Genomic DNA, 12,249 nt, shown 5'->3' on the forward strand with positions numbered 1-12,249 from the left:
AGCACTTAATATTCATGATGCCATAATTCAGCCATGTATTGGTGACACCCATTCTGGCCTCATGTGTCCTCTTCCCAAGAAGAGGAAAAAACACAAATAACACTCATAGAAGAAACACAAATAAAACTTCTAATTGTTCCTCAGGCCAACTGGGAAAGTACAGCCAGGCATACTTGTTCCTGCACTTGTCTAATACAGCAACTGCTGTGTGTCATTGACCCAGGGCACCTTCTTAATGTGGATGTCCTTGCTCAAAACTGAACTCTGGTCCTTGTAACCACATCATCGGTGGGAAAGGCTGATGCAGCAGAAAGAGAGAGACAGTGATAGATGGACAGACAGACAGGCAGACGGATAGACAGACAGACAGACAGATAGATAGATAGATAGATAGATAGATAGATAGATAGATAGATAGATAGATAAACAGGAGAGAGAGAGCAAGAGAGAGAGAGAGGAGATATGAACATCACACACCCAGGATTCAGGTGGTATGGTCCACCTTGCTTACACCTTATCCTAAGTGTGCTAACTTACCCCATCTCTTTCCACTTGCTTCTTTAATTGATTTTAGCAACCTGTGTGATTTGAGCATCTTATTCTTCCTGTGACCTCTGGGACAGCTTACCCAGTAGTGTACTTGGAGGCTACCATTGCATCAAGGTGATTTCCCACATGACACTCTCTGCAGGTGGGGAGGTCAGCTGTCTTGCTTTCTGTTGCATCTCTGGCAGAGTTGTAATGGCCTTTGTGGTTGAATACTCAACAGCCATTCTTCCTGTAAATTCTGAGCATAAGCCAGTGTGGCAGTCCCACACTCTCTAGGGATGGGCCTGTGGCCCCAACGACATGAGGGAGTCTGCTGGACTGCTTCTGGAAGGACTCTCAAAAAAGACCCATGTTCCTTTGTCTTCCAGTGCTCCTGTAGCAAGATCCGACCTGTAGAAATGCTTTAGTCATTTTGTGACCAAGCTGAGACGAAAGCCAATAACAAGGTGTAACAGACACTTGCTAAAAACAGCAAGACAGATTTTATTGGAGCTACTGACCTTCATATAAAACTGAGCTCAACTCCAAATACAGCAAAGGTAACTGAGGGTTGACAGCCAATGAGCAGAGTCAGGGGGCCAGCGGATGGAAAATTACCGAGAGGATCTTGATTAGACTTCAAGGGTAGGGAATTCTCACTAAACTGATTTAGGATTCTTTACTAAAATTGGGTTTGGCAGACCAAGGGCAGGGTGGCTGGCCAAGGTTGAGGCCTAGTCGAGAAGAGAGTTCAGAGGAGCCTGACTAAAGTTTGGTCAAGGAGAGAGTCTGTCAAAAGAGAGCAGAGTGGAGAGGTCTTTCCATCTGAGACCCTGGTTCTCAGATGATGCCTCTGAGATACTACAAGCTAATCCCCGGTGCAGTTTACCTCTGGCGTTCTTTTCATATGAGATTATAAATTCCCTTATTATTTTAACTCAGCAGAGTCTTGTTGTTGTTATTATTATTGCTTTTGTTTTTATTTCAGTCATAGTTTTGTTTGTTACTTGTAGCCAGACACATTCTAACTGATAAAACAGAGCTTGCCACAGAATAGGCTGTTAAATATAATTTGGGGTGAATGAAAGAATGCTCCCATATAAATGGAATTGGCATGTAAAGTTAATTTACTGAGGAGGATTTCTAAAAATCTGCGTGCATTTAAAAAAATTTCAATGGCTTTTATGATTATGGGATTAGACATTTTATGTATTAAAATTTTATCAATATATATGCATAGTAGGTAAAGTGCTAATATATTTTACTTAAGTCATTCTATAATTACAAATTGTTTTCCAATAACTTTGTGTAATTTGATTTGCATACTCCATGAAGTATGCAGCAAAAGTTTTACTATTAATGATTTTCACTCATTCTTCAGATATTTGTTAAGTGCCTGCTATACATCAGGCGTTGCGCCAGGTGCCGGGGATGCAGGGTCAAACAAGACGGGCTTACCCCACCCTCAGGGCGTCTGCTCTAGAGCAATCTAACAAAATTCTTGGGGCCAGTCTGGTGGCATAGAGTGGCATAGCGGCTAAGTTCACGCGCTTCACTTCAGTGGCCCGGGGTTCGAAGATTTGGATCCCAGGTGTGGAACTACACACCGCTAGTTAAGCCTTGCTGTGGAGGCATCCCACTTACAAAATGGAGGAGGATTGGCACAGATATTAGCTCAGGGCCAGGCTTCCTCACTAAAAAAAAAAAAAGATTCTCATGACATGGTGTGGGAGATGGAATAACTCCATGTAGTTGATATTTTATTAAGACATAAAGCAGGAGAAGGATTACTCATGCAAACAGTTTAGAGGATTCCAGACGGAAGAAACAGCATGTGCAAAGGGCCCTTCAGTAAAAACACAATTTGGCGTATTCTAGGAGCCGACAAAATGCCATGGGAGAGAGAGAGAACCAAGATGAGCATGGAGAGACGAGTAAGGACCTATAAGATATGCAGGGTCTTACAGGGCTTGATGAGGAATTTAGGAAAAAGAGATCAGCTGGTGGGGCAAGGGGACAACAGCGAATGCAGAAAGACAGGTTAGCGTTGGCATCCGTCCCCATGAAAGATGAGTGCCCCGGTGGAAGGACATGAGGGTGGACAGACGTGCATTCTGGGAGTTGGTTTGACTGGGTTTGCTGGGAATTGGGTGTGAACATTAAGAGAAAGGAGAGACTGAGGTATATGCCTAGGTCTCTGTCTTGAGTAACTGAATGAATGGTGGCCCTATTTACTCAGTTGGGGGGACTGGGTGTTGGGTACATATTTGGGGGGAGAAATCAGAGTTTCCTTTCAGACACGATGCCTGTGGTTCCCATTGGATATTCAAGTTTGAAGCTTGGAAGGAAGTCTGGCTAGAGATGAAAATTTGGAGTCCCTAGCATGAAGATGGTAATGGAATTTCTGGGAGAGATGAGACGAAGGCTTAGGGTCACCCAACATTTAGGGCTCAGGAAGGGGAGAGGCTCACCAAGAAGGTGGAGAAGCCACTCTCCAGGTGGGGAGACCCAGAAGAGAACCAAATGGAAGAAGCCAAGGGAGAAGGGTGTTTCCAGGATGGGGTGTCACCCGTGAAGAGTGCTCCTCGAGGTAAGAGCAGGACAGAAATGTAACACAATGGAGGTTAAGTGACAATTGCAAGAACAACATTGGTGGCATATTGCTGATGGAAGCTAGACTGAAGGGAGGAAAGGAGTAGATGGGAGGTAAAAATGAAGGCAGAGTGTGTGGACAAATCCCTGGAAAGCTTTGTCCGTGAAGAAAACAGAAATGAGGGTGTAAAATGAAGGCACAGCTTTTAAAAATGAGCTGTGCTGGAGAGTGACTGTCCTGATGGGAATCGTCCAGTGGAAACTGAGAAACCGATTATGCTGGGAGGGCCTTGGGGTTGTGTGGTGCAGAGACGCCATCAGGGATGCCATTTGCTCAGCGTCCCTATCAGCCAGAATCACTAAGTCTCAAAGCCATGCTGATCGGTTGCTGCTGGTGCCCCTCTTACAGATGAAGAAACTGAGTCTCAAAGAGATCAAACAATTTGCCCAAATGATGATGTGGAAAGCAGGATTCAGAGCCAGTGTGCTCAGCTCCAATCTCTTTCCTCATCTTTCCAGCAGGGGCGTGCCCTACAAATAGGAACATTCCGGCTACAGAGCATTCTTTTGAGCCCCGTCAGTCATGGTGGTGGGGCTAAGGAGAAACCTCCCTTTCTTCCCCACCAGCTACAGCAGAGGGTGCGGGGCTGGGCGCTGCCCCATCATCCAGCACCGCCCGCGAAGTGGGCAGACGCAGAGAAGGAGGTCCGAGCCAGACCTGCCCTTGGTCCTGCTGCTCTCACACCACGGAATGAAGCAGCTTCTGTATGTGCTGATGGCAACCGGAAGACCCTGACAGGGAGCCTTCAGCAGACCGAAAGTAGTTTTCGTTATTTGAGATCAGAATGTGTGGAAAGTTTTGAACTGTAATAGCTTCAAAATATGATGACATAAGATGAAGGTGAATTCATTTAAAATTCTCCCTCAATACTTTTGCAAGCTCATAGCTACTCTGATTTAATTCTAAGGTGTTTTATAGGTAAAACGATGATTAGCATTGTGTGTGTGTGATTATTTGGGCAAACTTTGGAAAACACATCTGGCCTCATGCTTCCTTCTTTCCTTCCTTCCTTCCTTCAGTCTTTCCTTCCTTCCTTCCACCTTACGTTTCTTCCTTCCCTCCTTCCTTCCTTTCCGCCTTCCTTCCTTCCTTCCTTCCCCTCCCCCTTTCTCTGGGAAACCCAAGGACCACTTGGAAAACCGACTCTATAGTTAATTTTTCATCTCTACACCTCTCTTGGCCCAACAAGTTTTTCTAAGCCTGTATTTCTCATAACAAGACATTTAAATTAAATAAGATGCTTCCAAATCTTTGTCAAATAAAAATTTGCAAATTCGAAAGCTAAATCGTATTCTGTGTTCCCTCTCAGTCCTGTGGGTGACAGAGGGACACAGCCACACGTGGAGGGTTGCAGCTGCCAAGTCTGGTCTATTCCTGCGCTTCCATTGGTGTCTGTTTGTGATTAAACCATTTGCTAAATTTTTGGATGTTACCTGAGATTTTCCAAATCTGACTTTCCTCAGTATATAAATTTAATTTCCAAAGTGGGAACATTCCTTCCCTGCCATTGGCTCAATTCTTTCAAGCTCAAAGAAATAAAGTCATTGTTAGCCTGCCCATGTAATTTTTTTATGGCAGGGCTGTCATTTCACACACACGACCATGCAGACTGAGAAAAGGATTAGAATCAGCCTCACTCTAAAACTTAAATAAGAAACGAAGGCCACTCACCTCAGATGGAGGGCTGGTGCGAGCTCTGTGTGGGGCCACAGTCATTTTCACTCGAATTTAAACTGGAAATCATGTCACCTAAGTTGGCATTAGTAGGACAAATTTGGGCTAAACTATGAAAAAACACTTCTGTGTTGTCAACAAATGTTTCCATATGGCTAGATTTTCTGCGTTCAGAGCTTAAAAATAACTGGGCAGAAACTGCAGTGGTATGACTTTACTCTGAGTGCAACATATACATTAGCTATGACCACCCTCTTCTGTCTTTCCTGGACACACGCACACATATACCCACACATGCATAAACACACACACACACACATACACCACACACACAGTCACACAAACATATAAACATACCCCACACACAACCACACACACACATATACACACACACAGTCACACAAACATATAGACATACCCCACGCACAACCACACACACACATAAACATACACACACACACAATCACACAAACATATAAACGCATTCCCACGCACAACTACACACACACATATACATACACACACAGTCACACAAACATATAGACATACCCCACACACAACCACACACACACATAAACATACACACACATACGTACACTACACACACAGTCACACAAATGTATAGACATACCCCACACGCAAGCACACACACATAAACATACACACATACATACACCATACACACACAGTCACACAAACGTATAGACATACCCCACACACAACTGCACACACATACATACACCACACACACACACACACAATCACACAAACATATAGACATACTCCCTACACACACACACACACATACACCCTCGGGGCCTCCTATTTGGTCTTGTTTAATAATTACCTCCACGTCCAGCTAAGTTCCATGGGCATGAGTTTGGCCCTGGAGCAGAATAGACCTTTGGAATCCTGGCTCCTCCTCTTACTAGCACCTTAGAGATATTTCCTGATTCTTCACGTCTTTAAGTACAAACAGGATCGTATCCACCTCACTGGCTATCGTGAAGCTTGTTTGATGAGCACCAGGCCCTTCTCCCTGCTGAACCTCCCCCGGCTTCCTGGGGTGCCACGCCACTGGAATGTACATGGCCCTGGAGACCTAACGGTTCCCCATACCCGCCTCCCAAGGCAGGAGGTGCGGTCCCGGAACATCTCAGAGCTCTTCCAGACCCCGCATTCTGTGACACTTCCTGGCACGGTCTGGATTCACTCTTCAAGTCCAGTGAATTCTTCATCACTCAGACTCGCTCAGTGATAGTTAGAAATCAATTAGGCAGCATTGCAGAGATAATGCTCTGTGTTTCCTTCCCTCCAGTCACACCACCAGACCAGGGTCCCTGCAGTTGGGGGACCTGCATGCCTGGGTTCTCCCCATGGACGAGGTGATGTCCACAGGACCAGGCCTGGTCTCCGCATTGCCAAGCTCCCTCTCTCTTTCATTCTCTGACACCCAAATGTAGAGGACCCAGGGACCTTGAGGCTGCAGGGGATGGTGGAGCCACGAGACGGGGACACTGGGCCCTGGAGGAAAGACGTGCAGCCCCCAGTTCCACTGCAACCAGTGTTGGCCCCTGACGCAGCAGTGAGGCTGGGCAGACGACTGTCTCTAATGCATTGGCCATATTTTCTGGATCAAAAATGAGGGTTTACGATCCCACAGAAATAAATATGTAAAGGGAAAAAAATGGGTAGAGATTTGAAATTAGGATTATTCTGGAACATCCGGGGCATGACATTTAAACAGAGAGTAATAATATTCCTCTTCTTAGGCTCATGAATTGAATGTAAGCCAGAAGGAATGAACTGGCTGTTGGGCTTTGGGAAACACAATGGAGGTAGACTGAGAAGAATTACACAGGCCCCCTCACTGTCCTGTCTTATTTCTAATAAAAGAATTTAGTGCAGTTTGACTCCTGATAGTCATTTTGGCATTTGCATTACATTTCACTTTAAAATGTATTCACCATCCTTTTTACCCATTATCTGGTTAGGTTGCCCTGTAAACCTTGCAGAGCCATCTTGCTAGGAATGGTGTTCCTACTCTATCTCCCAGCTGCTCACAGTGTTGTCCCCAGACTAACAGAATCAGCATCTCCGGGGAGCTGGTTAGAAATGCAGAGTCTCTGCTCTCACCCCAGACTTACTGAATCAGACTCTGCATTTTAACAAGATACTCAGGTGATTCGTGTGTACATTAAATTTGAAAATTTGCTTATTTTTTCTATCTCACAACACTCTACAATGTGGTGGTATCTGGTCACTCATTTTATGAACTAAGAAATATAAGAATATTTTATATGCTAATTAGCATTTAGATTTTTTTAATGCTTGATATACATAAAAACTACCCTTACTTAAAAAAAATGAAGAATCAGATGGATGTGTTACTCTATTGCTACTCAGCAGTATTGAATCTAATTTTCCTTTTCATTAAAGAGAATATGGTGCAATTAAAAATAAAATTCTTTTTATTGACATTGACAGTCTGAGAGTAATTATTTAGTATATGAAACAACAACTCGTGTACTTTTGTGTTGATGCAAACAGAAGGGATCTTTGCCATGTTGAAGCTACCAAAATTTGAAATCCTTGGATTAATCTTTACTATTTTGGAGATTAACTTACTCAAAATTTTAAAATCTGTTTTCCAGCAGTCGATATAGCTACATGGTAAAGAATTCTAAACATAAGGAACTTGTTTGGTCTATTTGCCCAGCTTTCATCTGCTAGTTGGTGCCTTAAAATTTGTTCTGCCCATCACTCTAAGTAAGTTTGTAAGTTTCAGCAACCAACAGAGCATGGGCCCTTGCTTATTGGCTGCTTAAAAACCAGCAATCGACACTAAGAGCTCCACTTACGACAATGTGGTGTGAGAGAGCCTTTTGATGCTTTCCAAGAGAGTTGGAGCACATACTTTGAATATAGCTTTTGTGTGTTTCCAGACTCTACACCATCTGAAGGTAGATGGGCTAGCCAAAAATTAATTTTTCTCCTTTCCATGTCTTTACATATTTTTTCCCTACTTTTTTTTTGTTTTTGTATTTCAGCATCTTGATCCTTTTAGGCAACAGATATCTGTCCCTGTGAAACTCCTCCCTCCAAAATTTGGAGGGTTGCATCTTAATTGCATTGTTAGGGTTCCAAATTATAAATAGTATTAAAGAAAAGGCCTATTTTTTAAAATTTACATGCTCTTTGTTTTAAATTTATATAACCATATTTTGAGCAATATTCATCCATTTATGAATTTTAAATATTTTGAGTCGTACCACATGCCGGGAGCTGTTCCAGGGGAGGTTAGCAGAAAGACAAACAGGCAGTCTACCCACAAGGGTGTCAAAAATCCAAAAACTGTAAAAATTAAAGCCATATCAATAAAATAGTATTTAGTAAGAGTTTATTGTGCATATAAGAGCAGTTCTTGAACTGGGAGCTTTCAAACCCAAAACTGATGTGAAATTCAGAGGCATGACGTTACAGGATGGCTTATAAAGTGAAAATGACCAAGTAGTTTAACCTTTACGATGATTGGTTATCACAACGGGGGTTTCCAGACAGCAGGGATTGGGTAAAGGGGATTATCTTATACCATTTTGGGAAGACAACCTAAGTTCCTTTTATGATTATCAAAGGCACTTACAAGAAATAACCTAAGTTAAATTTCACTTCTGTTCGAAAAATAAGCTAGATTTAGTTCTGCTTACATGGCCTCAATGGTTTTGTCTGCTTCAGGGATTTTCAAGCTTGGTCTCCATTTTATTTTATTTTAACAAGGGTTAATACTCTATCGGAAAGACAGGCTTGTAAACAGAGGCAATGTCTGTGAATGGTGCTGTACTCTGGGTGTGTACTGGGTCATCGATGAGCCATGGTCACATCTACTGGGAGCTGACTTGCTTCTCATGGAAAGGAGAGGAAATGGCAACTGCATGTAGGTGGGCCCCATATTCTGTCTTTTGTACTGTGCTAGGTGCTTGAACTTTTAAGATCTGATTTGAGTCTCAACAGCCTTGGGAGGTAGATATTACTTTCATATGTATTTATAGGTATGGGCAATAATTACTTGATAGACGCGAGGTTCTGGAGAGCTTCAGTGGTTGCTTCTGATCCATTCACATGTATAAATACCGAAATTGTAGAATGTGTGATATTTTTAAACTAGTTATTTCTACATGCTAGTGAAATATATAATACCCAGACTACGAAATGTAAGCTGAGACCATTTATACACCTCCTATTTAGCATTTCCTTGTGTTCTCATAAAAAATTGGTTTTCAAGTACTGATGGAGAAGAAATACAGGAAATTGGAAATATTTGCAAAATTTGGAAGTGCATATGATTTTGGTTATTTTAACTACAGAAGTTTTGTTCAAGAAAAATCTGTGGAAAAAAGCGCTTGGTTGTTGAAATCTTGAGCATTCACAAATTTATGCATTTATGATTTTAAGAAATATCCTCAGTTTCACAATACTTCATAGTGCCATATGGGTGCTTATTAGAAATTGCTTAAGAATGTATATTCTGAGATCACTCTCTAGGAAAAGGGAAAAAACCCCAAAGAAATGGCTTATTTTTTGAATAATGGCAATTGTTGGAATTTTCAGTTTGTGCCAAAATCCTGAAAATTTTGTGTATGAAGTACCTTTAGAAGAGTATATAAAATAGCCACTATTTTATCATGAATAATGTGGAAAAATTACAGAGGAGTTTTATTATTTGGTAGAAAAAGAACTGGGCAGGCAGTTGCAGACATAAGTTTAGCCTGGCTTTAACCATTGTCATTTGAGATGGAACAAAATGGTCTCCAGACCCTTCCCTTTGATGATCATCTATTGATTCTATCGGAAGAATAGTAGGGTTACCTCGCTGAGTTCATTTTTAATTCAGAAAGTTGAGTAGACATTTCCTCAGCTTTGGGTGCTAGTGCCAATCGTTCTTGCTTAACAAAGAAAAATGCAAAAAGAAGAGAGGCTGTGCACGGGTCTGTGGGCATCGTCACCTGTGACCCTGGCCACTCAGGCCCTCCAATCACGAGGTCATGTAGACGGGGGTGCCAAGTGACCTCCTAGGACCTGGTGACATTTTGCCTGTTAGTGCCAGCATTTGAGCTCGCCTGTCAGACGTCAGTTTGATAAGCCAAGTCCCACCTGAATGAAAGGAAATTGTGTCAGTGTGTCTTCAAACTTGTTCTGGACTTAAACTGTCACCTGGCTAACACCAGATATTTCGCAATTTCTAGATAAACATGGAGAAAAAGAAGAAAACTCAAAAGAATTCTGATTGGGAGATTCTTGGTCAAATTCCTTTCTGGGGTCTTATTTATGAACCTCATAATTAATGGTTTGTTTCCCTTTCTTTTGGGAATAAAATGGAAATAAAAAACTACATCCATTAAGGCAGTTAGACCAAGATCTGAGTGTTCTTCCTAAGACAGTAACTCTTATACAATGCACCAAGGGAAGAAAATGAATAATACCAGCAAAATTCTGGTGAGAAGTCTGCCTTTGTCCAGAAAGTGGATGTGCTTGCTGCCTATGTTTTGGTTAAACAGTGCGGCCTCCCCTTAGTGCCTGAACGTCTCCCCTGCCTCAGCGGAGACCACAGCCCTGGCCCTTTGAAGCAGGGTGGGACCACAGAGTGTTGGCTGTGGGTTGTGGAAAGATGCCTTTCCATCTGTCCCCTGGGCCACTTCAGGTAGCCAAAGTCATCACCACTTGAAAACAGCAGGAGAGATAGGAATATCGAATGAGTCTTGCTTCCCATCTCTTGATTAGGGTGAAAGGAAGAGTGGAATGTTTCTTTCTCTCTGTCTCTCTCAGAGCTACACACCCCATTGCATGTAAAGGACTCGAAACAAACCTGGCCTCTCGCTGTGACAAACTAAGGCCAATAGCCCAAATGACAACCAGCAGATAACCTATGGCTAGTATCAGTGAGAAATCTTCAGAAACTCTGAAGTTGATGGAACCTACCCTCACGAAAGGGGCCACTTGAAAAGGAATGAAGACCCTGGGCTCCATCCTCGCTTCTGCCCCCCGATTCAGGGATCTGCAACATCGCCCATGGGAAGCTGGCCTTCTATTGTGTCCAAACAGCTTTTTGAGGCAGCCCAAGAACTGTATTATCCCTCCCATTCCCCAGCCACATCACCACATTGCTGTGTCCCTTCAGACCCAGCAACGCCCAGAAAACAAACACGAAGGGAGCAGGGAAGTGCTGGCAGGGAGGAACATAGAACCTCCACGAGGAGAGGTGGAGAGAGCTCCAAGGAAAGAAGATTTCAGGTGCCAGGACTGGGTCTAGTGGGAGGAGCAGGGCCGCACCGGGTGACGTAGGGAGACTCTGGGAACTGGCTTCACACAACCACTTGCCTTCCAGGGGCCTACATCAAAGGTTTTTTGTCTGGCAACCTGATCAAGTGTTGCTTTTTGTGGCTGAAAAATAAAGCCTAGATAAATCTAAAAATATTCTACTCCAAGATTCTAAAGAAAAATTTAAAAACATTTTATACATGTGAGAAGGCAAATACCATAAGAGTCAAGATTAGAAAGCTTTTAGGAGTTGAACAAACTGAGTGAACAACTCAGTTCAACAAACTGAGTTGAAAAGAAAGACAATGAGATAAAAAGAAAATGGTACCAGATTTTAAAAACTGAGATGAACCATTGAGAAAGGATTATAGCTGCTAAAAGCACAATAACAGAGTCAAAATCCACACCAAAGAGTGGAACCAATGCTGGGGGACAATGAATCAGTCATGTGGAGGGTAGACATGAAAAGCTCACCCAGAATTCAGATCAAATGGAAAAACTTGTATTAGGTGAGAGGGTAGTTAATACATATTGGAATAGGGAGAGAAAAACCAATTTGTAAACCAACTAATTGATATTCTTGATGAAGAGAACAAAATCAAAGGAACTCAAGGTAACTATAAGAAAAGTTTCATAAATGGAAAGGAAACTGAATATTCATTGAAAAGACTCACTAAGACAGAGCAATGAGAAAACAAAATGCAATATGATGGTGCATTTTAATAGTCCTACCAATCTTTGGGTGAAAGAGATAAACTAGCTAATTGAAGACTTGAATAATACAATTAATAAGGATCATAATATATACAAATGCACACACACATGCACACATATGTGTGTTCCCTCAGGATTTTGTTCCCTCAAAGTGACTACACCCATGGAAATATTTCAGCATTCAAAAAACATTAGAAATTTTTGACATCTGTTACTCTAGAAGGAAAAACTCAATAAATTTACAAAAATATTGGGCATGTACAGGAGCCATTGCCTTGTTTTCTGTCTCCCCGGAGCTGATTCTATGTGCTGCCGCACGTTGAAGGATTGCTTTGGTGAAGGAGTACCTGGGGAGATTCCCCCAT

This window comes from Ceratotherium simum, chromosome 38 (assembly GCF_057802395.1).
Source record: "Ceratotherium simum simum isolate JZ-2026a chromosome 38, ASM5780239v1, whole genome shotgun sequence".
In the NCBI taxonomy this organism is placed as follows: Eukaryota; Metazoa; Chordata; class Mammalia; order Perissodactyla; family Rhinocerotidae; genus Ceratotherium; species Ceratotherium simum.